General features: G+C 32.2%; 1 pseudogene; it reads left to right on the top strand.

The window, feature by feature from the left end:
• On the top strand, positions 1 to 26,837 carry LOC107849158 (annotated as a pseudogene).
• The last annotated feature ends 256 nt before the right edge of the window (positions 26,838 to 27,093 follow it).

Raw genomic sequence — 27,093 nt, 5'->3', positions numbered from 1 at the left:
ATGGGCAAGGGAAGAGAGACATTAAGGATGAATCAAGCAATTATGGTTGCTAATTCATCTCTCAGGTTTCATGTTTGGAGATCATATCCTAATTTCCCTTTGAAAACACAAGCAATGGCTCCTCCTTCCAGCAGCTCTTCACATCCTTTAGCTAATTTTCAACTAGCATTTGGGGAGACTATTTTCTCTCCTACAATACCCAACTCACTGTATGATATATGCATGCCTCTATATGTTTTTCTGAATTACAATTATAAACACATTAAAATACTTTTGAATAATATTACTAATTGTTTACTTAATTAATGGAGATTATGTTATATTCACTACTAAAAAATTAATATTTTCTCTGAGAATTGTTCAGTGGATAGTAGCTATTATTATAGGTATTTTTCTTTTAATCAAAAGTATATTTTGATTGAGTCAGTGAGAAAAACAAAAATAGAAGTGTAAAAAGGAAGTTTCTAGTGATAATCTATTTCCACTATCCATTTTTCATGGTTGGATCACTACAAAAAATGGGTATAATTGTGGGGGTTTATTTACAGGGGTTATTTTAACCCCTACAAAATTATATTAAATGTGAGGGTTAAAAATCCACCGCAATAAATTATATAATTTGCGGGAGTTTTAACCCCCGCTATACATAAAAAAATACCGCCAAAAATTATGTAGTTTGCGGGGGTTTTAACACCTACCCAATATTCATTTGCAAAGATAGAGGTCTAAATTATATAATTTGTAGGGGTTTTAACCCCCGCTGTCCATAAAAAAAATACCATGGTGTTCCACCTTTTTTCCTCCTAAAGCATTTGTCTCTCTCTCACTTTCCCCAAAAATATTTATCTCTCTCTTGATTTCCCCAAATCATCAACTTTCTTCTAATAATCATGTGAAGACGATTACAACTTTGAGGATATTTGCGAAGATAAAGAACTTTGAGGATACAATGGCTGTAATCTTTTCAAAAGCCAGAATCAGATGACAACACCCCTTCATCAGGTTCAATATTCTCTTGAAAAGGTAAAGCATAAGTTTGATGTTCTCTATTTATCCATCCTTATGCCTATACCTTGCTGTTGTCACTGTACCTTTTATGAGGAAATAAGAATACCCCAGAAATTATAGTAATTTCAAATGATGAAGAAAACTCACATAGCACTACGTCCTTAGACAATCTGGCACTATATTCATAGAGCCATCTCTCAGTTTAGATATCTTTATTGATCTCAGGCTTGGCTAAAACCCTTTGGTCTCTTCTTATCCTTATTTTATGACTACTTTTTTGTGTGCTTGTGTTTGTGTGTTAATCCAAGGAATTAGCTTCATTTTAGTTTGTTCAAACTAACCGAGCTACTTGCTAGCTATGTTAACTAGAACTTTGTAATTTTATTTCAATTTTGTAATCCTCCTGAAACTGGCAAAGGGGCTTATTGATTAGATTTTAACTTGGCTTATATTAGAATATCTTGGCTTATTGATGTGAGGATACTCTGATATAACTGCAAAATTTTTGGCATTTAACTACAATTTGAAGCACCATGTCTTGAAGGATGCTTTACTTTGATGGAATACACTAGGTATGTTATTATTGTTATTGTCGTCGTCCCAAGATACCATGTATAGACATTGTATTGCTAGTGTTGGTTGCAATGTACAAAAATGCATATGAAGAGTTAAACCAGTTGGAAATGTAACCCTTTTATTCTGCAAAAGGAAATTGTGAAGATACTACAATAGAACCTTAACATGCATAAACTCATCCTTATGTTTCTTCTTGATGTATTAGGTTTATGGCATTTTCTGAGTTGTTACCTCTTCTGGTTGTGGGCACGATTCCTTTATTGAAGGTCAAAAAAATCAGCTAAGCGATTAGTACACACAACCTTACCATAGAAAACTCAACTACATCATCAAGCCCTGTTGCCACCATGTCTTTCAGTGCAACTACTGTATTTGAAGTTCAAAGTTCATCAAGAATACAAGTACCTTCTTCAGTGTGTTACTTGTAATATATCATATATAAAGATAGAACATGATCAAGCTGCTTAGTACAGTTGAGTAAGAATAACTATCATGGTGATGCAAAACAACACAAAGATTATCTTGATAAACATTCATAAGTTTGTAGAGTATTTCCCAAGGTGGTCAAGGAAACACTCTTTGTACATTCAGACTAACCAGTACTTACCTTTTCAGGTTGTATTCAAATAAGGAACATTGAAACTTAAGCCACTGATAGAAAATATGAAAATCTTAGGCCAAAACATAAATTTGAAATCCTGAGACTTGCTAGTAGGATATGTGAGAGATAGTTCATAATGTATTACTTTTGTTTTAACTTTATGATATTGTGGAAATGTATGTGACCTCTTCTATTATATAGGATATATGAGAGATATGTTCCTTTTCATACTCTAGGAAATAAATGAAACATAGAAAATATGTGATTGCATAAAATTGTTGAGACCCACTTAGAAAAATTTCCAATGTGGAGCAGTTTTAGGAAAGGACTCAAACTTGTTCCCCACATTACCCAGTTGAGATAAAAAGATGAGTAACTCCATCAGTCAATGAGGTTTTGCCTTCGAGTTTGTCTCGTTAAAATTCTTGACTTAATTCTCTCTTATACTATGTCTGAAATATGGGGACTCTATTTTCTTCTCTTTTAGCACATACTGCTTTCAATTTTTTGCAATCTTATATGACATGTGATTAGGTCTCTTTCAATTATGATGAAGAGGAAGAAAAAAGTCCATGCCATTATTTTTTTTCTGGACTCTTCTATGTGGTATCCATTCCTGGTCAGCTCTTATGAAGAGGTCAAGAGGAAAGTTTTGCTTTCTTTCCTCCAAACAGAATTCTAAACCATAAATTAATTTGAAAGTAAAATTTTTTTTTACTGAAATATTATTAAATAATAAAAAACTAGAGGACATCCTGGCCATTGACAAACCCATAGTTTCCTTAAAATGTTAGAAGTCTTTCTTGGGTGATTTCTAGGTTTCTTCTGATTCCTATCTATTTGAATATTGAAATGATATCATTAACTTGATATCCATTTTCCATTTTTAGAACTTAGTAGTTTATAATGTATTATTGCTAATAGTAATTCGAGCAAAGTTCCTGCTGTCTTTATTTTTCTTTGGCTTGTAACGTAGACAAGCAATGCCTTCTTTGAGACAGAACTTTGGATGTTTCTGGGTTGGTCTTCAACTTATGAAACTTATTTAAAGAGTCATGTTTATTTTCAAATGATTCATGATGAATAGATGTTGAAAATTACATATACTTCTAGTTTAATCCTGGAGGAGATCTTGAACAAAATCGTGGACATAGATTTTGGTTCATTTCATTATTAAGTTCTTGTACTCCCGTTACTTTTCTTTGGAACTTTGGATTGTTTTACTTGATCCAAGATCTATCTTAAAGTGAATCACAATTTGAAGGTCAGCTTCTTCATTCTTATTATTGTGTAATTGGGATATGCTTATTGTGTTATGTTTTAGCTATGCTTGGGGCCAATGACCATGTAAACCAATATTTTCCATTCTTCAACTTAGTAAATAATACTTGTATAACAAAATATTATCCTATTTGTACTACCTTATTCGACATTATTATTTACTCTGTGATTCAATCACTTGGTTTTGAATTGTGTGCTATTAGTATGGGGATTTATTAGTTACCAAATAAATATATATACTAGTTTTACTTTTAAGGGAGAAGATTTTCCATCATTGTTAATTGATTATGGTCGTTGAACTTATTTCTATGTCTGTAAAGTTAATCGAGTTATGAAAAAATTGACCCAGACATCATAATTATATATTAGAGTAATTTTTCATAAGATATTTTGTTATGTATGTTCCTTGTTAAAATTCATTAATTTATTTATTTTCTATTACATTTATTTTTCTTTTTTTATGAAATCTTATAGGTGATATTTAGCATATTCATCAAATTCTTCAATGGATAGACCTTGGATTGGAATGTCAAGAAAGACACCAGAGTATTTGCTTGGTTTGAATCAGTTTCTAGATTTTGCATTTACCAATGGAGCTATAGGAGATAAAATAAAGTGCCCATGTCCTATATGTGGTTTTAAAAAGTGGCAAACAAAAGAAGTGGTGTTTCAACATTTGATGAATAAGGATTTCCCTAAACATTACATCACTTGGGTTGTGCATGGAGAAATAAATGTTTTGCCTAATTCCAAAAACATAGAGGTCACTCAAGACGCACAACCTTTTGAAAATCCTATTGAATTATTTATTAATGAAGCATTAGGGGGTTTAAGGCATGATACTGTTGATGCAAGCCCATCACAAGTAGCGGGAGAAGAAGAAACTTTACATGATTTGTCTGGTTCAAATAATAAAGATTATTTTGAATTGCTTAAAGATGGAAGTAAAGATTTGTATGAAGGATCCAAGTATTCAAAGTTGGAATTTTCGTTAAGCTTTATCACATAAAGTGTTTGGCTAGATTAAGTGATAAGGGAATGACTATGGTGCTAGATCTACTGAGGGATGCATTTAAATTTGCAAAGATCCTTATATATTCTTATGAGCCTAAGAAAATCATCAGCAAGTTGTGCCTTGATTATATCAAGATAGATTCTTGCCCAAATGAATGCATGTTGCATTGGGAAGATAGATGTTTGCCATATTCTTATGCAACAGTTGTTACCCATAGCAATTCGCAATGTTCTTCCAATACAGGTTGTTGCAACTTTGGTTAAGTTTTCTTCTTTTTTCAGGCAGCTTTGATTGAAAAGTTTAAGTCTTGCAGACTTAAACAAGATACAAAATCGAATTGTGGAAACTCTTTTTTATTTAGATATTTTATTTCCTCCACCATTTTTTATTATAATGATTCATCTAACTGTTTATCTAGTTGATGAGGTAAAAAAAAGTGGCCCGATACATTATCCCTGGATGTATCGTATTGAAAGGTAAGATGTTCGTTATTCAAAATCATTTTAGTTGATTTTGCAGTAGTATTTCAACGTAAATGATTCATCTTACACATTAATATTTTTGGGTATAGATTGTTGGGCCATTTTAAGTCCCTTGTAGGGAATAAATCACAAGCAGAAGGGTCCATAGTTGAAGGTTACATAGAGGAAAAAGCTCTTACTCTTTATTCTCATTATTTTGAAGAAATTGAGTCAAGGTTAAATCGACCTAAATGTGTAAATGATGAACCAAGCTAGAATGAGGCTTCTGAAAAGTCAAGTATGTTCCCTCAACAAGGTAAGCATATTGGAGGCTTCATAACAGAATTACTGACTCATTTGGAGAAAACACAAGCTCATCTATATGTGTTACTTAATTATGCAGCCGTGAAGCCATTTATTGAGTAATAAATCTACATTGATTTGATTTGTAAGATATGTTTTGAGCAATTGGATTAAAATTGCTAATTATACTGCCTTTAAAGTGAATTTAGAGATTACATCAAAATAAGTATAAGAGGCTGAAGAGTTTCAACAATAGAGGTAGAGAGAAGAGTTAGTAAAGAGTTTCCTGATTGGTTTCCTAAGGAGTGAGTGAATGATATTATAATTTTTTTAATATAACTTTCTTATATCAATTTATAATTTCTGATACAAGTGTTTTATATAGTTAGATTATGAATCCGGATATAGCATATACTATCTCTGATGAGATGAAGTTCATAGCACAAGGTCCAGCTCGAGATACAAGAAGATTCAGCACTTATAACATTAATGGATTCAAATTTCAAACTTTGTCTAGAGAACAAGGATTAAAAACTCAAAATAGTAGAGTTTTTCTTTTCTCTAACACTTCTTGTGTAGCATCTAGTATAGATAGACATGCAACACAAGCAGACTTACCATATTACTGAAAGTTGGAAGATATTATTGAGCTTAATTATTATGGTCAATTTAGGGTTGTTCTTTTTAAATGCTAGTAGGCTGACACTACTTTGAATAGAGGGTTCAAAATAGATGCTTGGAAGTTTAATTGTGTCAACTTTTCCAAATTGATTCATACCGGTGATCGTGTGGATGATGACCCGTATATTGAAACATCACAAGCAAATATGGTCTACTATGTTGATAATGAAAATGATAAAGAATAGAGTGTGGCTATACATCTAAAACCAAGAGATTTGTTTGACATGGGAGAGGTTGATGAAGAGGAAATATATGAGAATGAGCCACACCAACAACAAGAATTTGGACTATTTTTTATGTTGATTACGAGAATGTCTAAATTGCAATAGAGGAGCATATGTCTGAATAAATATATCATTATTTTTTAGTTTCCTTTGGCACTTTTTTTTCTCTCTTGATTAGTGTTTTTTTCCAAGACTTTCTATTTTTTGGCTATGAAAGTTATCTTTCATTTTTATATAATTCTTGCTCTTTCTTATTTACAACTAGAGGATAGTCATGGTCACTTAAGGGGAGTAGTATGTGCATTCTTCTGGTATGTTATGTGGTTTCTTATCTCAGGGTAAAAAACTAAAGACAGGAACTGATTGGGGGTCTTGATTGTACTGTTTAAAGAAACTTCTTTGGGAGCTAGGTAACAGAGTAGTTTTCTCATTTTGATTAGGTAGATACATTTGTTTTGTTTCTCCATTCTTAGTGTTTAATATTGAAAAGATCTTCTGGTATGTTATATGGTTTCTTATCTCAGGGCAAAAAATTGGAGGACGAGAACTGATTGGGGGTTTTGATTGTAATGTTCACAAAAACTTCTTTGGGATCCAGGTAATAGAGTGGTTTTCTCGATTAGGGGTATTGATTGTACTGTTCACAAAATATATTATGCGTATTTATTCTATGATGAGTGAGTATAAAATGGTTCTTATAATTAAAGTCAATGTATGTGTTTTTATGGGTAATCCTTTGGGAGAGAAAGTATTAGGTTTCTTGATTTCAATCTTGTAGCCAAAACTTTGGATATAATCTTGTATAGTATAGTACAACATGCAATTGATCTGAACTCTTTGATTGTTATTGGATTAGGTGTCATAGGAACCAACGTAATGGCTGCACAATTAGTAGCTCTATAAAATCTTTCCATAGCAGAAAAAGTCCTTGACTGCCTGAGCAATGACTCCTTTTAACAATTGGCCATGCTTTCTTGAAGAAATGGGAACTATATCCATCAACACTAGGTGTTTTATCATACCCAATAGCCCATAAACTATCCTATATTTCATGTTCAGTAGCGTCTTCGATGAGCTGCAATTTCTGTGCCTGGAATAACTGAGGTCCATTCTGGATCACAGTCATTGTCTACAACTGGTAGAGTGCTAGCAGCAGACTTATGAGATCTTTGTAGAACATGAGTACTACTTTCTTGATTTCTTTAGGAGTTGTTAGCACCATCAAGTGTAGTGAGTTCACACATTTGTTTCCTTTGGCTTCTTTCCTTCAGTACAACAGAGAAGTTTTAGTAGTTACATCTCACGATATACTATTGGATTTTCCTGAGAAGGTAAGTAAAAGTGTTATTGTCTTATTGCAGAAGTTAGATAAGCGCTAAGATTGTAGAGATCTATTAAAGAAGAAGGATTCCCTGTACCAAAAAGATTTTAGTTGATAAGATAATAAAATCTACCAATTACTCCTCTGTATAACCATATAATTTTGGATTTTGATACCATCTTGCTATGTTTGGGTGTGCATTTCTCTCTCGGGGGTTGCTTATTTGTCTCTTTGGAGCTTACTACAGCTTATCTTACTACAACTTGCATCTATTCATACATGTCCATAAATTAGTAAATTTGTCTCACATTCAACAGATATATATTTAACTAACTTTCACTTGGAACAAAATCCTAAACAACAGTATTTTGCTAACATTTTGTGCATCTTCTTTACTGTTCATCATAATCAGCGGAAGCGCATTGCATGTGAGATATCTTCTTACCTTTAGTCCCCAAAATCCCAAACGATGATTGGTTGTTATCTTTTTTAGTAGTTCTCATCATGAACTCTAGCAATTTGATGTGAACAATCTTTAACAGAGAGTAAGTCTATTTCAGAAGTTTGTTTGCATGAACTGGCGTTTGATTCTCCTTCTGATTGTGTTTGTTTTCCAGTTTGTGAACCACCTCTTTTCGATTCAGAGCTTTATGCTTGTGAGACAAGATATTCTTCTTAGAAGTATCACCTATTTAAATGTGTCCTAATTTTTACATTTACCAGGTATTATACGTATGCCTCATAATATTTGATTCAACAAGAAGGTTGTATGGAGTAATTTTCTTTGTTGTTTTCAGCATGACTTTTTCACTATGTATTTGTTTTATCTACTAGTTTTTTTTATATGTTTTGCTTGGGCTGAGGGTCTATCAGAAACAACCTCTCTACCCTCATAATTTAGGGGTAAGACTACATATACACCACCCTCTCTAGACCCCACTTTTGGGATTACACTGGTATGTTATTGTAAATAACTTATTTTAGTCAATGACAAAGGATCTGCAGGGTTATGTGTTTTGTTCAGCTGTTCTGTACTGCACACTGTAGATTATGAGCTCCTCAATAAATGGAAAGGGAAAAAGAAAGAGAAAAAGCGCAAGATAGAAGTGAGCATATACTTCATAAGTCTGAGAGTTTTGAGCATATGCAAGAAAAAAGAAAAAAGAGAGCATATTCTTCATAGGTCAAAGAAAAAGCGCAACACCTTTGTATTCTTCAGTTTTCAAGGACTTTAATATAGGTCTGGGAGCTTTGAGTTTAGCCCAAATTACTTTTATAGATCTACCTTCATATCTCTTCTTCCAACACCTTCTACTAAAGCAAGAAAACCAACATGAGTAGTCCATATATTAAAAAATTTGAAAGAGATTCTAGAAGACAAATAGTCTGATGAATAGTAAGAAGCATGGGTGAATGATCATAAATAGCAGGTAGTTCATACTCAGTATAGAGGTGCCCCACTGCAGCATCCATAAATCATTGCCAAAAGTTCTATCTTGTCTACTGCATATTCTATTAAGTTCATGTTGCTTGTTACACCAAGTGCAAAATTCTCCTTTATTATAGATCTTGATTTTACTATTGCTTATAATTATTTGATTAATATGCTTTATTGAAGTCTACTGTAGTTGTGTTATAGTGTTACTACTGTGAGGTGTAACTTCCCAGATGTCATCTTACTAATCACTATATTTTTTACTGCAGATATGTCAAGGTTCAAGCAGTTGCCGAAAAAGCAAAATCTAGGTCCGTCAGAATCTACATCACAAGGTACCGAATCAGCACCTTCTTTTCTGGACAAAACAAATCTCTCTCCACCAATTCAGTATGCACCACAACCATCTTAACCAATTTATTCAGCATCTCGTCCAGCTCCTATAGATCAGGACACTTCATATCCAGATCTAACAATTTTCCTTGAATCGCAACCATCTCTGTTAGTTCACTTGACATCACATCTATCTCCTATTGGTTGGGACTCATCACAGCCATCTCCTATTAGTCGAGACTTATCACAACCATCTTATGTTGGTCAATACTCATCATATCCATCTCCTGTTGGTCGGGACTCATCATATCTATATCCAGTTGGTCGGGACTTATCACAACCATATCGATCAGTTCACTCTACATCACATTCGGGTCTAGAAAATCAGGACTCATCACAGTCATCTCAGTCAGTTTATTCTACATCGTATTCTACTCTAACAAATCAGGACTCTTCACAACCAGCTCCAACAAATGAAGTTGCAACCCAAAAACATTCTAGATGTGAATCGAATACGCATTGGGTCATAGACGCAATAGGTAAATACTTTAGACTATCAATACATATTCAACAGACCTTTCTAAGCCAATGTAATATCTCTCACAGCTTCACCCAATCTTTTTTCTTGTAATAGATTCAAGAAATAATGTCCAGAAAATCAAAGTGAAAACTAAGAAATACTGAATTTAACAGGTGAAGAACATATCGTGGTTAAGTTTGATGTTTATAATGAACCATTTGGGGAAACACGTAGCCTACTTTTGTACTTTTGTGAAATATTAGTATGTGATTGCTCTTTATTTTCAATCAACTTTGAGAAATGATCGAGTTTACCTATGACATACTTCAACCGTATCTTTGAACATATTATAAAGGTATAAGCTCTAAATTCTGACGACTATACCACTGGTTAATTTTGTCTTTAAATTTTATATTTACATATAGTAGAAAAGCTAAAAAAAATTTCATTTTGAAGCCCAAATTCTTCTTTGACTCAGGCGAATCAATTGCTCAACGACATATTTCTTTATCTATTGGAAAAAAGTAGACTGCAAATAAGATTAACATGTGGAATGAAGTTGATGATCCACTTAAAAGTAAAGCTCAGATTTTGGATAAGGTGCTGGATGGGATCCCACCGGATCAATGGATTTCTTTTATTGAATACAATTTTAAAGAATCAACAAAGGTATTTATATAAATGAATTTCTTTATAGTTGTATAATTATTTTTTTCTAATTGAGGTTTAAATATATTTTTCTAAAAAAATGCATCAAAGGAACTGTGAAAATCGAAAGAAACAGACAATTCCACACACTGGTGGCTCCAAAGCCAATGCTACAAAAAGGGCAAAAATGGTGAGTGAATTAACCTCGAAAGTAATTATTCCTAACTAGAAAATTATTTTGATTATGTTTTTTAAGTTATAGATGGTCGGGACTGGATAATGTCCTGGACGAGCACAAATGTACATTGCTACTCATAAGAATCAAGATGGAGTATATGTTAATGAAATGACAAAAGAAATATGTGTAAGTTATACTTATGTGCCATAGAGTCTTGTCCAGTAATCAACCACGGTATGCCAAATAAATTTCTATTTTTAATTTATTTTGATAACAAATTTTCTATATGGAAAAAATTGAGTCAGCATTAAGCCAAAGTGCCATAGATGAGTCTCAAGTTTTGCTAAATAATGTCGTTGATGAGGTTCTAGGGCCAAAGCACTCTGGAAGGGTGAGATGCTTGGGATTAGGAGTTGTTCTTAGTAGAGTTTATAAACAAGATAGACCTCATTTTGGTGGTACAAGTGCTTCAAGTAGTAGAGGTTCTTGTTTGTTCCAATGTTGAGAAAACTTTTCTCAAATGATGAATTCTCACAATCAGATAATGAGTGCTATGAAGGCATATATGATAATGAAAGAATGAACGATACCGGAGCAATTTGTAGAGCTCTTTGATTCTCCTTCAATGGTTTCTCCCACAATAGTAAGTAAAGTTCTCTTTACTTCTTTTTTCAGGACATTTGTTCTGTTGTATCCTTACCTTATTAGTTCTGGCATTGACTTCACCAACATGACTACTCAGTTCTTCCCCATCCATAACCTTGATATGATCAACAGAGATGTTAACTGCATTATTGTCTAGAGTTGTTTCTTATGTGAATTATTGTTGGCTGGAAAACAAAATTGATTTTCTTCATAGGTGTCTATCCACTAAAGTGAAGGGCTGTTGTCCAAAAATCAGAAGCTTCAACTCCTGTAATCATCATCTCTCCTCTTAACATTGCAAGCTTCTGATTTTTGGATTGTCTATTTAGCTTGAAAAAAATAAAATCTTACTACATGAGATTAAGTAAGAAGTATGTGTACAAGTATATATGAGAGCTAGTGATCTAAAAGAGAAACAAAAAATGGTGGTAGAGTGAACTAGTGAAAGAAAACTTGGATACAAAGATTTGTAAAATTTATGTACTATTAAATAGTAAAATTTAAGTTATGAAATAACCAATTACATTCAAAAACATATAAATTATTGACACTGGAGTTCATGAGAATATGGACTAATTTCACCTTCTTTGAATATTTATTAAGAATGCTATAAGTCAGGACCTAGTTGGAGAGTTTGAAAATTTCCATACCTACAAAACAACAATCTATGAATTTAAGGCATCTGATCCACTTAAAATAGGGCTTGAGGAAATCCATAAAATGTTGCAAGACATGAAAAAATAGTTGAAATTAGCTGGTTATGTGCCTGAAATAGAGATAGCTTTGTATGATATTAATGAAGAGAAAAAGGAGAATAATCTGATATACCATAGTGAAAATCTTGCTCTTGCATTAGGGCTGCTACATTCATCTGAACCTACATTAAGGATAATGAAGAATTTAAGGATTTGTCAGGACTGCCACCAATTCTTTAAGCTTGCTTCAGCAATTTATAAAAGGAATATTGTTGTTATGTTGTTTGACACATTAGGAGCACTTGATGTCATGTCTCATTTATGTTATTGAATAGGTTTCTGGACTATTGCTCGATTGGTATGTTTTGCTAGTTGACTGAACTCTTATGTCATATTAAAAAAATTGAAGAATATGATCTATGATTTCAAATAGGACAGCTATGCAGCTTTTAATTTCTTCAAATAGGATAGTGATGCAATAAAAACTTTATTGGTAATTGATAAGCTACTTACTTTTCACTAGTGGAAAAAATGTATAACTTCTTGTTAAAGAATGGTATTCATATAACTTCTTGTTTATAATAAGGACTAAAAGTTTATCGATTGATTTTTATACTTTGTATTTTTATGTAGCCAAGTGATGCAGCTAGTGGATCCATTTTGCCCATGGATGCAAGGAGATCACGTAATGATAATGATCCTAATGACATTCTTTTATTTCGTTGCATTTGTCTTGGATATTCAATTATAATAATGTAATTGTATGGTTGGAGTGAATCTTAGAATATTGAAGGTTTTTTGTTTAAATTTGGTTTTGTAGTTTGAAGATACTAGTTAGTGTTGAAAATTTGGAGTTTGAAGATATTAATGTTGAAAATTTAATTTCGAAGTTTAATGTTTAATGTATTTTTGATATGCTTGTCAATTACAATAGTTAATTAATACTGATATATGAATTCAATAACTATTGGATTGTAGGTTATGCCTAAATGAATAATTAAATTTGAGCTAAAATCAAAGGGAAAAAGACACCACGTAGATTTTTAAAAAAGTAATGGACAATAATGGTCCACGTTTAGCATTTTGGAAAAAAGTAATAGTTTGGCTGTTTTTAATACCATTTATTAGCCCTTTGTTTTAATAAGCCACACGCACCCTCTATTTTAATAAACTACCCGCTAAAGAATAAAAAAAATCACACACACCCTTTACAGTTGCTCTTTCCCAAAAAAAAGAAAAAACTTGTATCTACAATTCACACTAGCAGTTGTCTTTTTCATGAAAAAAGGGTAATAATTGGTACCTACAGTCCCCTTACCTTTTTCGACTGTTCTTTGCGATTAGGTTTTCTAAAGTTTGTTGTACTAAAAATGAAGAAAAAAGTTAATACTGATATGAAATTAGTTGGTAAAGGTATAAGATATTATCCTAATTTCGTTGCTCCAGATGATGATTTTGAAGATTTAACAAATCCTAAAGTTCGATTGAAGGATTTGAAGAATGTTTATGCTAGTCCTAGTCGAATTACTAGGTCTCGAGGTAAATTAGTATAGCGAAATAGAAAAAAATAACTAAAAAAAAAGTACATACAGATCTGAGTGCTGATTCAGATCTTGTTGTCATTCGTAAAAAATCCAAAAAAGCTAGTGATTCAAAAAATGATGAAGATGATGGTAAGTCATCTAAAGGAAAGGAGAAGATAATTATGACTGATGAAGGAGATGCTCTTGTTCCTCTGAAAAATGAAAAAAGAAATCGATCAAATGAAGGAGAAAATGATGTGCAGTCATCCAAAAAGAAAAGTAAAAAAGTTCCTTGGAAGAGAAAAATACCCAAATTAACTGATTTAGAGGTACATTATTAGTGCTTTTGTATGTATTAATTATGTCTGATAGATGTTCACTTGTTGTGTAGAATTTGTGTATGTTTGAAATATGTGTGTTATTGATGTATATAATATGTGTCAGTGTTGTATATGAAATATATTGGGTAGTGATTTTTGTGAAATTTAATGTACATTAACTGTATAACTATTTGTGTATCAGAATTGAATAAGAACTTGTATAGTTTGAATATTTATCTTGTGACTGTGTAAAATTAACAAGACTGTTGTAATATGAGTAAAATTAATGTACATTGAATGCATAACTATTTGAGAATCAGGATTACATAGAAACTGTGTATAGTTTGAATATTTATACTGTATGACTAAAATTAGTCTGCATTGACCGTATATCTATTTGTGCATCAAGGTTGTATAAGAACTATATATAGTTTGAATATTTATATTTTATGCATATAATTAGTGTACATTGACAGTACAACTATTTGTGTATCAGGATTGTATAAGAACTGTGTATAGTTTGAATATTTATATTAGAACTGTGTAAAATTAGCAACATTGTTGCAATGATTACTGTATTAGTAAAATTAGTGTACATTTACTGTATAACTATATGTGTATCAGGATTATATAAGAACTATGTATAGTTTGAATATTTATATTGTATCTGTATACTTAGTGTATATTGACTGTACAACTATTTACGTATCAGGATTGTATAAGAATTGTGTATAGTTTGACTATTTATATTGTAATGATGTACAATTAGCAACAGTGTATGAGTAATATATGTAGCTTTTTGAAATATTTATATCTAAAAGCACATTTATGTATTGCAGGTTTGGGATTTATTTTATGGTCCATCTGATCATTACAAGTGTCAGCTAAGTGTGCACATAAACTACGCTATTGTGACTGCGTTGAAACCTAAGTTGGACAAGAAGTAACTTGATTTGTTTAAGAATAGTTGCTTTGGGTATTTCTTATTTTTACCAAATATTTTTCCTCAAAATCAACTTATCCATTGAATGTTACTTAGGGAACTTGTTTGTTAGAGAGATGATGAAATATGGACTAAAGTGAATAACACTAGGTTACGTTTTGGCTTACAAGAGTTTGCTATAATTAGCGACTTAAAATATACCAAAAATTATAATAATGAATTTGTTGTTAGTGAAGAAAGTAAGCTAATGGAGTTGTATTTTTCAGGAAAGTCCAAGGTCACAAAGCTTAATTTAGAAGAGTGTTTCATGAAAAAAAAGTGGCGATGTGATGAAGATGCTTTGCAAATTTCTGTTTTGTTTTTCATTTATTCCTTTATTTTTCTGTCACATATAGTTATGTTATAACTAAGAATGATTTCTTATTGGTTGAATCTGGGAACTATGAAATATTTCCTTGGGAAAAATTGTATTTTCGTCTGATGTTGTAGTCAATGAAGCCTAAGGTTTATCAGCGAAAAACTATGTATTGTTGTGCTGGTTTTCCTCTTGCATTTTAGTGTTAGTTTTATGAGTGTTGTCCTTATGCCGATGGCCATCTTGCTGATCGAGTGGGCGATGGTGTGCCACATATACTGAATTGGTTTGTAAAGTATAGACCAACATACAAGGAGGACAAGTTTGCAATTTTGATATTAGGCCAGAGCAGTTATATCGTTGTTTTAAATTATAGTTTATATATGCTTTGTTAAATTGTAATGTGCTTCTTAAATGTTGAGTGCTATTTTTTATGTAAAGGTTATGTTGCGTAACATTACGCCGACATTTCTTGAAAAAACAATCCTTCAATTACCTGATTTCAAACCTGTGGATGTAGTTGTGCACTCTGTTGATTTGCCTAGCACCAGTAAACAAGAATGTAGTCAGTCGAGCTTAGATAATGAATTGGCACTTTTGCGAAGTGATGTTAAAATGGTATGTCAAAGGTTTTTATTAATATTTGTATGTTTTTGTTAATTAATGTGTTGACTTTTTCCTTTTATGTTTAGTTAACGGAAAAGATTTCCTCGATGGAGAAGTTTATGAAATCCTTATTTTTATTGATTTTTCGAGCTCTAGATATAAAGAATGAGCCTAAGGCATTCTTTTCCTGAATTTCTCCTATTTTTTTAACAAATCTTATATACATTATTGTACTTATTTTATAAAGTTTTTCTAAAGGTTGGTACATCAATTGGTGATATATCAATGGTGATAACTCAAATGAAAAAGACGATGAGACACCTAATATTGGTGATACAGGTGATGATTAAGTTAATGATCCACCTAATGTGGGACAACAAAATGATGTTGTACCGAAAGTGGATCATAAAGTGACAATCTGATGGATGATGTAGGGAAAGCAACAGATTATGTAGGTGGTGACGTAATTGGACATTTACTGGATGTCGTTGGAGAGAAAGTTAATTTTATAGGTGATTGTGTAGGTGGTCATATCGATATTGATTCTGCGGCTGAAACTTTAAAGGATGGTTCTTGGAAGAATTTTTCAGATTTTGATTTTTTGAAGTTCACACATACCTCAGGTGAAAATAAGGATATAGGGGAGGGTAGAAATAGTCAGGTTGATAATGATTGGTCTAATTTTACTGATTCTAAGGTGTCTAAATTTACTTAACCTTTTCGTGATCAAAAGACACAAAAAGAAAGTGATGTGGCAGTGGTTAGCTAGAATGAGCTTGACTAGTTAGAAATTCTAGATGCTGAAATTTCTAAGTTCACTCAACCCGATAAGAGTGTTGCAATAACTAATGCAACTGATTTAGTATGTGATAATGTTAGAAAAATTGATGCAACTATAAGTGATAATGTTAAAGGGATTGAGGAAAACATGGTGGCTGTGCCTGTTATGTTGGATGAAACACCTGCTATTCCTCACCCATTATGTAAGCCAGCGGCAGTATGTGAATCTCTATTTTTGTCAAAATTTGATTCTGGTTATAGCAAAGTTAAAGGCCAATCTTCTAAGTGTGTAGAGAATTCTTAGTCAAGAAAACATGTCTTGTCTATAAAGCATCCTTTTGTGAAGAGTATTACGGAGTGAATTGATAATATGAAAGTGACGTTAAAGTTTAACAGGTTTGTTGCGAGATCATTGCGCGTTAAACAGATGTAAGTTTATGTTTGTAATTTATTTTTGTTTTACTTTATTTTATCATATATTACAATTTTTGTAATATTTTTTTCAGGCATGTTTATTTCGATTCTGTCAATGCTCTCCGAAAACATTTTGACTATGGAGTTGATATTAAAATGAAATAGTGGTTCTTCACATGGCATATCCAGGAGTACCGTTAACCAATTCAGTAAGTAATGAATTTGTTAGTTAAGTAGGTTATATATCTTTTATTTCTGTACTTGATAGTGATAATCTAATTGGAATACTGAAATTTTGTATATGATGAATGTTATATAAGTTCTACGCTTTATTTATGCAGTACTTTATGTGTAGTTTATATGCAGCACTTAATATGCAATGTATATACAGGTCCTATGCCGTGTTTACATAGTATGCACACAATTTAAATGTAGCAGTTGCTACTCAGTATATATATACAGGTCCTACACAGTTTGTATGCAATATTTGATATGATGCATGTTATGTAAGTAGCTTGTATTTATATGATTTAAATTAGTGTTCTGTATTCATTTTTAGCATTTTAACGTGGTTTTGTTGTTTGTATTTTCAGCATGTTGATGTTATCTTTTACTATTTATGAAAGAAGTCAAAATACGGGCCTGTTTGTGATTCAGTTAAATTTACAACCACCGATTGTTGGTTTAACTGCTTGATTCATACTTTGTATAAGCATTTTGTGGAGAAAAATAGAGATGTAACACTTATCACTCAAGAACATCAAATCATTGAGTACATGCTTCAATTTTTTATAAGATGAAACATCCCGTGGAATAGCGTTGACAATGTTCTTTTCCCAATTAATCTTGCTGAGGAATTTCACTGGATTTTGGTGAGGCTGTCTTTTAAAGATCAATGCATATATATGTATGATTCAATGCATGGTGCAAGGCATGTCGTTCATGTTCAAAAATCAGTTGCAGCGTATTCAAAATTAATTCCACACTTTCTTTCTTGTATTGAATTTTAGAAAAGTAGGAGCAATGGACTTCCAGTGGCTAATTCTTTTGATATTCATATTGTTGATGGACTGCTAACGCAAGCTAACACGTAATATATTGAATGCATATTCAATTGCTCATTTTTACATACTTTTTTATTTATTATATTGATGATGTATTATGTTTACAGGGACTGTGGTGTATTTATTGTTGCCTTTGATGAGTATTTGCTTGATATTCTTGAAATTTCTAATCATCTAGATGATATTGATGCTATTCGTACTCGGTATGGTGTTTTGCTGTGGGATTATGGAAAGAAGAAACAAAGCCAATGTGCAGTTAGTGAAGATGAATCTACTGGTCGATTATTGAAGAAAAAGGATGTGTGCAGCAAATTTAGTTAGAAATTTCTTTGAAGCATTGATGTTAGAAATGTTTTAGTGTTGAAATGCTTAGGGCTGTTTCTGTTTTGTGTTGATACACTCAGAGATTCTTATTATGAAATATTATGCCGAATACTATATGTTTTGGTAATTGATACAATTCTATACAACTGATGCTAAAATGTTAGTTTATGTTGATCAAAGTTGATATTCAGTATATATGCAACAGTTATTCAGTTCCTACATAGTTTAATATCCAATATATATGCAGGTGCTATACAGAAATTACACAGTTCATATGCAGTACTTTATATGCAGTATATATACAGGTCGTATATAGTTGTTACACAGTATGTACACAGGTTATATGCAGTTTATATGCAATATTTATGCAAATTTATACCAACAAAATATAAAACTTGCACATTGTTGACACAGGTCATATAAATTAGTTATATAGTTTAATATATAATATATATGCAGGTGCTATACAGAAATTACACAGTTCATATACAGTACTTTATATGCAGTATATATACAGGTCCTATATAGTAATTACACAGTCTGTACACAGGTCATATGTAGTTTATATGTAGTATTTATGCAAATTTAAAACCAGCATTCCAATAAAATATAAAACTTACACATTGTTGACACAGGTCATATAAAGTAGTTATATAGTCTAATTATAATATATATGCAGGTGCTATACAGAAATTACACAATTCATGTGCAGTACTTTATATGCAGTATATATACAGGTCCTATATAGTAGTTACACAGCCTGTACACAGGTCATATGCAGTTCATATACAAGTCCTATACAGTAGTTACAATATTATATGAAGTATTTATGCAAATTTATACCAATATTCAGTGTATATGCAATATTTATTCAGTTCCTATACAATTGTTACACAGTTTAAGCACACTATTTCTACAATTTTATATATTTATCTCAACTAGATATTGAACTTAGATATTGTTGTAATAAAGTATTTATATAGTTTATAAAAGTAGTTACATTTAAAATATAAAGGTGCTATGTATTTGCTAATTAATTCAAAAGACAAATATATATATATATATATATTCAAATTGTATATAGGTATTATACATGATTGACATAGATAATATGCAGTTTTATTAAGCATTGTAGCAGAAAAATTACACCTCCTCCCAGCTCAGATGAGTTGATTAGTGCACCTCACCAAAGAATGTGGCTAAATGAAAACAATAATGCACAAATTTCTATAAGAGTAGAATGCATTTGAAGTAAAATAATATTGTTGCTATTACATTGCTATGAAAAGAATAGTCTTTTTTCAAAGAAAAAAATGGGAAAGATAAAAGTGTTCTTCCAGCAGCATCCTATTAGATTCTTGTTGGAGCATTTCCATATGTTCTTCGATTGTGTCCTATTTTTCCACAGCGCCCACATGAAATTTGTTGCTTAAAGTAGTCCATAATGTCCTTTTCTCGATTGCTCCTTTTTGGTGTTTCTGGTTTTGGTTTCCAAATTAGTGGCAGTAATATATTAGCCGATATCTCTGCTGGGAAGTGCCAAACTATTTCATCAGGAAGTGGTATAACTAGAAGTTCATATGCTTTCAAGAAGTTTTCTCTTGTGTAAAATAGAGTACAATAGCTTTGTAAGTCTATATGCATGTAAGTTTGGACCGCCATAGCATGTGGACAAGGTATGCCATCTACTTGAAATTGTAGGCAGGAATATTTTTTTCACATATGCAAATAATGTTTCGTTTTCCAGTTTCCTCAATGACTACATAAGAATAGTGAGTAGTTAGTATAAGTGTACATATTACAATATGTAAGTGTCTGTGAAGTAGAAATAAGAAGTAATACCTTTATTTTATTTGATAGAATGAGATTTTCCCTCATTATTATATTGTATTTATTTCCCAGATCTGTAAATATTGCTTCTGAATGTTGTCCATGCTCATTATTCCATCTTATGACCAGATCCATCATAAATTGTAGGAATTTTTTAATTGGCAGGTCTCTTGCATCTCTATTTGCTAAATTTAGGAATTCTTCTATGTTTGAAGTCATGAACATCGACCTATTGACATGGGCATGAGCTATAGACCATTTTTCATAGCCTATATCAAACAGATACTCCTTCACCCTATTATCGATTTTGTTTATGTCTTTCATAAGCTGATCAAAGTCTGCCTTTATGTATGTTCTGGCCATTGTAAAGAAAATCCCCTTTAATTGCTTTTAATTCTTCTTAAATCTACCCTTGATGTTGTTCCATAGATGGTAGATGGATATACAGTGAGCCATATTTGGATATGTGCAGCAGCTTTTAATATGTTGTCATGCCTATCAGATACTATGCACATGCTTTTTCTTTCACCAAAAGCAGTGTTAAACATACGGAAAAACCATTCCCATGAAGCATCATTTGGAGAATCAACAATAGCATATGCTAGTGGCAAAATATGTCCTGATTAAATAAGTGGAAAAGTGTCTATTAATACATGCCAGCATATACATAATTTTGTCTAAAAAAAATTCATAAAACTCACTTGCTACATCCAGCACACTAGCATACAACATTGTTCCCTTGTATACAGATTTCAGAAAAGTTCCATCAACAACAATGGTAGGCATACAATATCTCCAGCCCCTAATTGATGTGCTCAACGCAACAAAAGCATATAAAAAGTGATTGTCCTCCGTTTTATGTAGTCCTGTGAATGATCCAGGATTTATTGTGTTTACCATGTATAGGTAAGCTGGCAATTTAGCATAAGATTCACGCAAGGAACCTCTGACCAGTTCAAGTGCTTTTTCTTTGGCTCTATATGCTTTTTTGTAGTTTATCCTAATTCCGTACAAGTTTTTCATTTCTTCCATGATCTCTGCTGGAGTGTATGTTGACTTTAGATTTAGAAAGTTGTGCTTCACTATTTTAGCGATGGTTAAAGAAGTAGCATACCGTTGTGAAAGCATTCTGTCCGCAATTGGACAAGTGTGATCATCGATAAATTTGGTCACCAAGAAAACTTCTGAATTTTGTTGACATGAAGATCTAAAAGTCCAATTGCATCTCTGATTGATACACTTAAGATAGTACCTAGATACATTTATATACAATAAATGTATATGCAGTACAGTGTTTATATCCAATATATATGTAGGTGCTATACAGAAATTACACAGCTCATATGCAGTACTTTATATACAGTATATATACAAGCCATATATAGTAGTTACACAATCTGTACACCGGTCATATGCAGTTTATATACCGGTCGTATACAGTAGTAACATATTAGGTTCAGTATTTATGCAAATTTATACCAACATTTCGATAAAATATAAAACTTACACATTGTTGACACAGGACATATAAAAGTAGTTATATAGTCTAATATCCAATATATATATATATATATATATATGCAGGTGCTATACAGAAATTATACAGTTCATATGCAGTACTTTATATGCAGTATATATACAGGTCCTATATAGTAGTTACACAGTCTGTACACAGGTCATATGCGGTTTATATGCAGTATTTATGCAAATTTAAAATCAACATTCCAATAAAATATAAAACTTACACATTGTTGACACAGGTCATATAAAGTAGTTATATAGTTTATACCTTGATGATGATGATCTTTTCACCTTAAATTGGAATCTCTCACGGATTGTATAATATTTCATCACACTTGATATTGTATTTTTATCCCTGTACAGCTGCCCTTCTTCGACATCTCTATGAAGTGGATCCTTAATTATCAATTTGGTCTGTTCTTCCATTTCTTCATCTTCAATTATATAATCAGAAATAGGTATCGAATGAACTTAAATAGCAATCGGAGATGTTTTGATCAAATTTTCAATTGAGGATTCTATATTTTTAGATGTGTTTTGTAGTGTTATACACAATTGAAATTCATTTATATCCAAATTTTTTTCTTCATCTCTGTATAAAGTCTAACACTCATATCATTGTAAATAGTCATAGATCCACTCTTTACAATGTATTTTATTGTCAAGAATTTCGCTCTGGATTCAACTGCTTATACAGTTTATCAACAAAATATTCGTACCTGCAGTCCGAATTCAAAAGTACTCCATTGATTGTAAACTTTTCAAATTGTACATCACTTAACCACTCTCCTCCGTATTATAGCATAATTGAAACTAAAATCAAACTTGAAGCCATAATTTCATATCAATTGAAGCTAATTGTAAATGAAAAAAAAATTTTGAAGCTAATTGACGGAGGATATTGTATATTTATATACAATTTATGAAGGTATTTTAAGGTAATATGGTGTATTTGAAAGAGGATTTGTGAGATTTTAATGGAAAGAAATCCTGAGGTAAAATTGGAGAAGGAAAGTGTGAGTTTCAATTGAAAAGGAAAGAAATATATTATGCTATTTTTGCTGCTTCTTAGAGGTGATTAGAAGATGGCTAAAATATGGTATTATTTTAATGGCTATTAAGTGAGAATTAAAAACAGGGGCTATTTTGTGGAATAAGTTTTAGGAGAAGAGCTATTTTTGTCCTTCTCCCAAAATTAAAATCTAGTTATTGAAAATTGATGGGCCCTACTAAATTTAAAAAAAAAAATTGTGGAGGTTTTAACCCTCACAAGTTTTAAATAAAAAATTATTATAAAAAGAATTAAATTTAGAATAACGGGGGTCAATACCGCCGCAAATTAATTATGGGGGTCGAAAAAAAAAACCGCCACAAATCATTTGTGACGGCTCGTATTTCGGGGGTTTTGAGAACCGCCGTAATTATATTTTGCGGGGGTTTTAAACCCCCGTAAACCGTAAAATTAACCCCGCAATTTGACCTACTTTTTGTAGTGGATGGAAAATGAGTGAGAAAGTTACATTTTATACGCACATTTCCTATTAATTTACCGTGGGAAAAAAACCTCTAGTGTGTTACTACTATATAATATTATTGTAGTAAAAACTGATAGTACTACTATGCTTGAATATTTTCTCTCCTGTAGGAAATTACTACCCAAGAAAGACTTGAACTTGATGAGCTGAAAGAAAAAATCGGAAAAATATTGGTGGAAACTCCTAATAATAGTACACAAAAACTTGTACTGATAGACACAATCAAACGACTGGGAATAGCATTTCATTTCCATAATGAGATCGAAACATCTCTTCAAAACACTTTTGATGCGTCCCAACAACAAAGTGAGAATTATGTTGATGACAACCTTTACGTTGTTGCTCTTCATTTCTGACTACTGAGGCAACAAGGCCGGGACTTTGGATTAAAAAGGACAAATAAGTTGTTCAATTAAGTAGGAGTTCTCCAAGTTTTTTAAATTAGGTGGGAGGGACAAATTTTTTTTGAGTTTTTTTTTTAAGTTTTTATGTTCGAACAACTTGTCCCAGTTGTAGAACAACTTTGGTAGTTGTTTGACAACTTTGCGAAGTTGTTCAACAACTACCAAAGTTGTTCAACAACTGCGCTAGTTGTTCAACAACTAGGTGCAACACAACTGAGAAAAGTTGTTCAACAACTATGCGAAGTTATTCAGACAACTAACATAGTTGTCCCACAATTATCCCAGTTGTTCAAGGGACTTAGTTTTTTTTAGGGACAAGTTTGTGGGATCCACTTGTCCCCTTTTTTTAATTGGAAACTTGTCGTGCCCTTGTAGCTTATTTTTCTCAACAAGGCCATTACATGTCTTCTGGTAATTTAACTTATTTTCTCGCTTCACTTTGTTAATTTCTTTTTCATGGTTATTTCATTAATCATTATTGGTGAGGGAACGAAGATAAATTGATGAGTTATTGAGAAATTAACAAATACTTCCCAAATAGAAGAAGAAAAAACAAAGAGCTTTTGCTACAAACTTCCGTTTTATATTTTTGGTTGCAAAATATAAGTGAAACTCTACCTACTTAACTTATATTAACTTATCGTGTAAATCATCATCGGGATTTTAATTATTTATTAATGTGGCAATATTGTAGATTACTTAGCTAATATTAAGTTCTTTTGGTGGATATTCAATTTTATAAACAATACCTTGATCTTTCAATTTAAATTTACACATGATATATATGTTTAACCAGATGTATTCGAGCAATTCACTAACCGTGACGAAAAATTCAAGGAAACGCTTATTAATGATGTTCAAGAACTATTGAGTTTGTATGAAGCTGCACATTTGAATGTGCACGGGGAAGACATTCTTGAAGAAGCACTTGCCTTTACAACCACCCATCTCGAGTCCATGGTCCCTATCTTGAATAAATCCCTTAAACTTCAAGTCAATGAAGCTTTAATCCATCCTGTTCATAAAACCATACCAAGGGTGGTAACTAGGAAATACATAAACATTTATGAAAACATGGAATCATACAACCATTTGCTTTTGAAATTTTCAAAGTTGGATTTTAACATGCTGCAAAGGCTCCACCAAAGAGAGCTTAGGGAGATTACAGGGTACACAATTGATGATCTTACCCTCATATATATATATATATATGTTAATCAATGAGATACAATATTGTAACTTTTGTAATGTTCTTGTTATCTAGCTGGTGGAAGGATGTGGATCTTGCAAGCAAATTGCCATATGCAAGATAAATTAGTAGAGAGTTACTTCTGGATATTGGGAGTGTACTTTGAGCCTTAATATAGTCGTGCACGAAAACTGCTAGCTAAAGTATTCAATATGATATCCTTCAATGATGATACATATGATGCTTATGCCACCATAGAGGAACTTGAACTGTTTACTGATGCGATACATAAGTAAGTTATACACTTTATTTATCTTTTAAATTTCATTCCCTTGCTATATGAGCAGGAAAAACTCTCTCTACAAATATTTCCATGTTGGGGGTGTTATATATCTAAAGGCAATTACAAGAAGGGAAACTTAGCCTTATCACATTTGAGCCTTATAGAAGGCATTTGGATCTTGTCCTGTTGGAATGAACCCTTAGCTCCCACATGAAGTTGCTGATAGGAGTCATATAAGGATTAATTCTGACTACTCAAAAGTTAATTTGGCAAGATAGTATGCAGCCTTATTGTCCTCCCTAGTATAGTGCACAAACTTTGATATCAGCCAGTTTCTTCAAATGTTAGTATTTGCTCAATTATCCAGTTTAGCTTGTAGCTATAGAATTTGTTGTCATTGATTATTTGGGCAAGAGATAGTCCACCTCAAGAGTAAAGTTTTTGTGGTTCAAAGTTACGCACCTGCTCAAATATCTTGCTGCAGTAACTTCCGTCTCCAAGTTGCTATCGGAATGCACATAACAGAAAAAAGCTCTTACAAGTTCATCCTTGTCATCTCTGACTGTCCTATACCAGCTTTTACATTGGAAGAAATGAAGCTCCCATCAGCGTTAAGCTTCAATAAACCCAAGTTGGGAAAATTCTAGCATACGATGGTTTTCTTAGGGCATGGTCTCAATCTAGTAATCATACCACAACAACAGATCCAGGGTAATGTCAAGATAACGGTAAAGCCTGTGAGATTTCTCTAACAATATTCCTTCAGCTTGTTGAGTCATAAAGTACACACCGACTTTTCTTCTATCTCCATATTTACACTCAATATTGTTTCCAAATCTCCCAATACTAATACAAACCATTGATGTATAGATGGGATATAAGTGCCATGGATTCATTACCGCCATATATGAGACCCCTTTATCAAGTCAATCTGAACATTTTCAATGAAATGGAAGAAGAATTGGCCAAAGAAGGTAATTCAGACCGCATCTACTACGGGAAGTTTGAGGTAATCCTTATCAGTTAATTGTTAAGTTAAATTCTATGGAGGAAATTTTTAAAAAAAAATTGAGGATGACGAAATAAAACATTATCAATCCAAAATTAGATGATAAATATGTATGTAGGTACATAGTTTTGTCTATTTTTACTCGTTTAGATGAAAAAGCTACTGAGATCCTGTTACCAAGATGCCAAATGGTACAATGCTGGTTACATTCCAAAATATGCGGAGTATACCAAGAATGCATATGTAAGCTCTGCCATTATGAATCTTGGAACAAATCCCCTGGTTGGTATGGAGGGATTTATATCAAAAGACATATTTGAATGGATGATGAATGAGCCTTTGATTGTTCGAGCTGCATCAGCAATCTGCAGATTAATGTATGATATTGTTGATCATGAAGTAAGTATGCCACTAATTAAATTAACTTTTGACTTTTTCTCCCCTCCAAGATAAAAGTTATTCCAAAATACTTGAAAGTATACATCTCTGAAGAAGATATGGAAATCTTTTTCCTGTAGTTTCAACAAGAAAGAGGGCATGCAGAGTCTAGTATTGAATGTTACATGAAACAATATGGAGCTTCAAAGGAAGAGGCATACATCAAATATCGTAAGATGGTCAAGGACGCATGGAAAGATATAAACAAGGCATTACTGCGCCCTACCGAAGTACCAATGTTTGTCCTCGAACGGCCCTTAAATCTCGCACGCATACTGCATACTTTTTTTCAAGATGAAGATGCATACACAAATTCAGATATCAAATGTAAAGACCTAGTTACCTTATTGCTTATTGAGTCGTTCAACATATGACAATCATGTGGAAACGTTTTATGTTTTTGTCATTAGTTAAATGTTATAATTGTTCGATTAAGGAAAAAATAAAGAATACAAACAATTAACTTGATCAATATTTTTTTGTTAAGAAAGGGTTTAAGTTGTTTATGAGTCCATTTGGATTAATTGAATAAAAGTAACTTTCAAGTACTTGGGACCTAAAAATACTTCACAGCACTCGTGAATGCCGGAGCTGAATCTTCTATATTGACTTTACTGTAAATATCTTCAA

Source organism: Capsicum annuum, chromosome 12 (genome assembly GCF_002878395.1).
Source record: "Capsicum annuum cultivar UCD-10X-F1 chromosome 12, UCD10Xv1.1, whole genome shotgun sequence".
Classification (NCBI taxonomy): Eukaryota; Viridiplantae; Streptophyta; class Magnoliopsida; order Solanales; family Solanaceae; genus Capsicum; species Capsicum annuum.
This window is presented reverse-complemented; position numbering and strand designations above follow the sequence as displayed.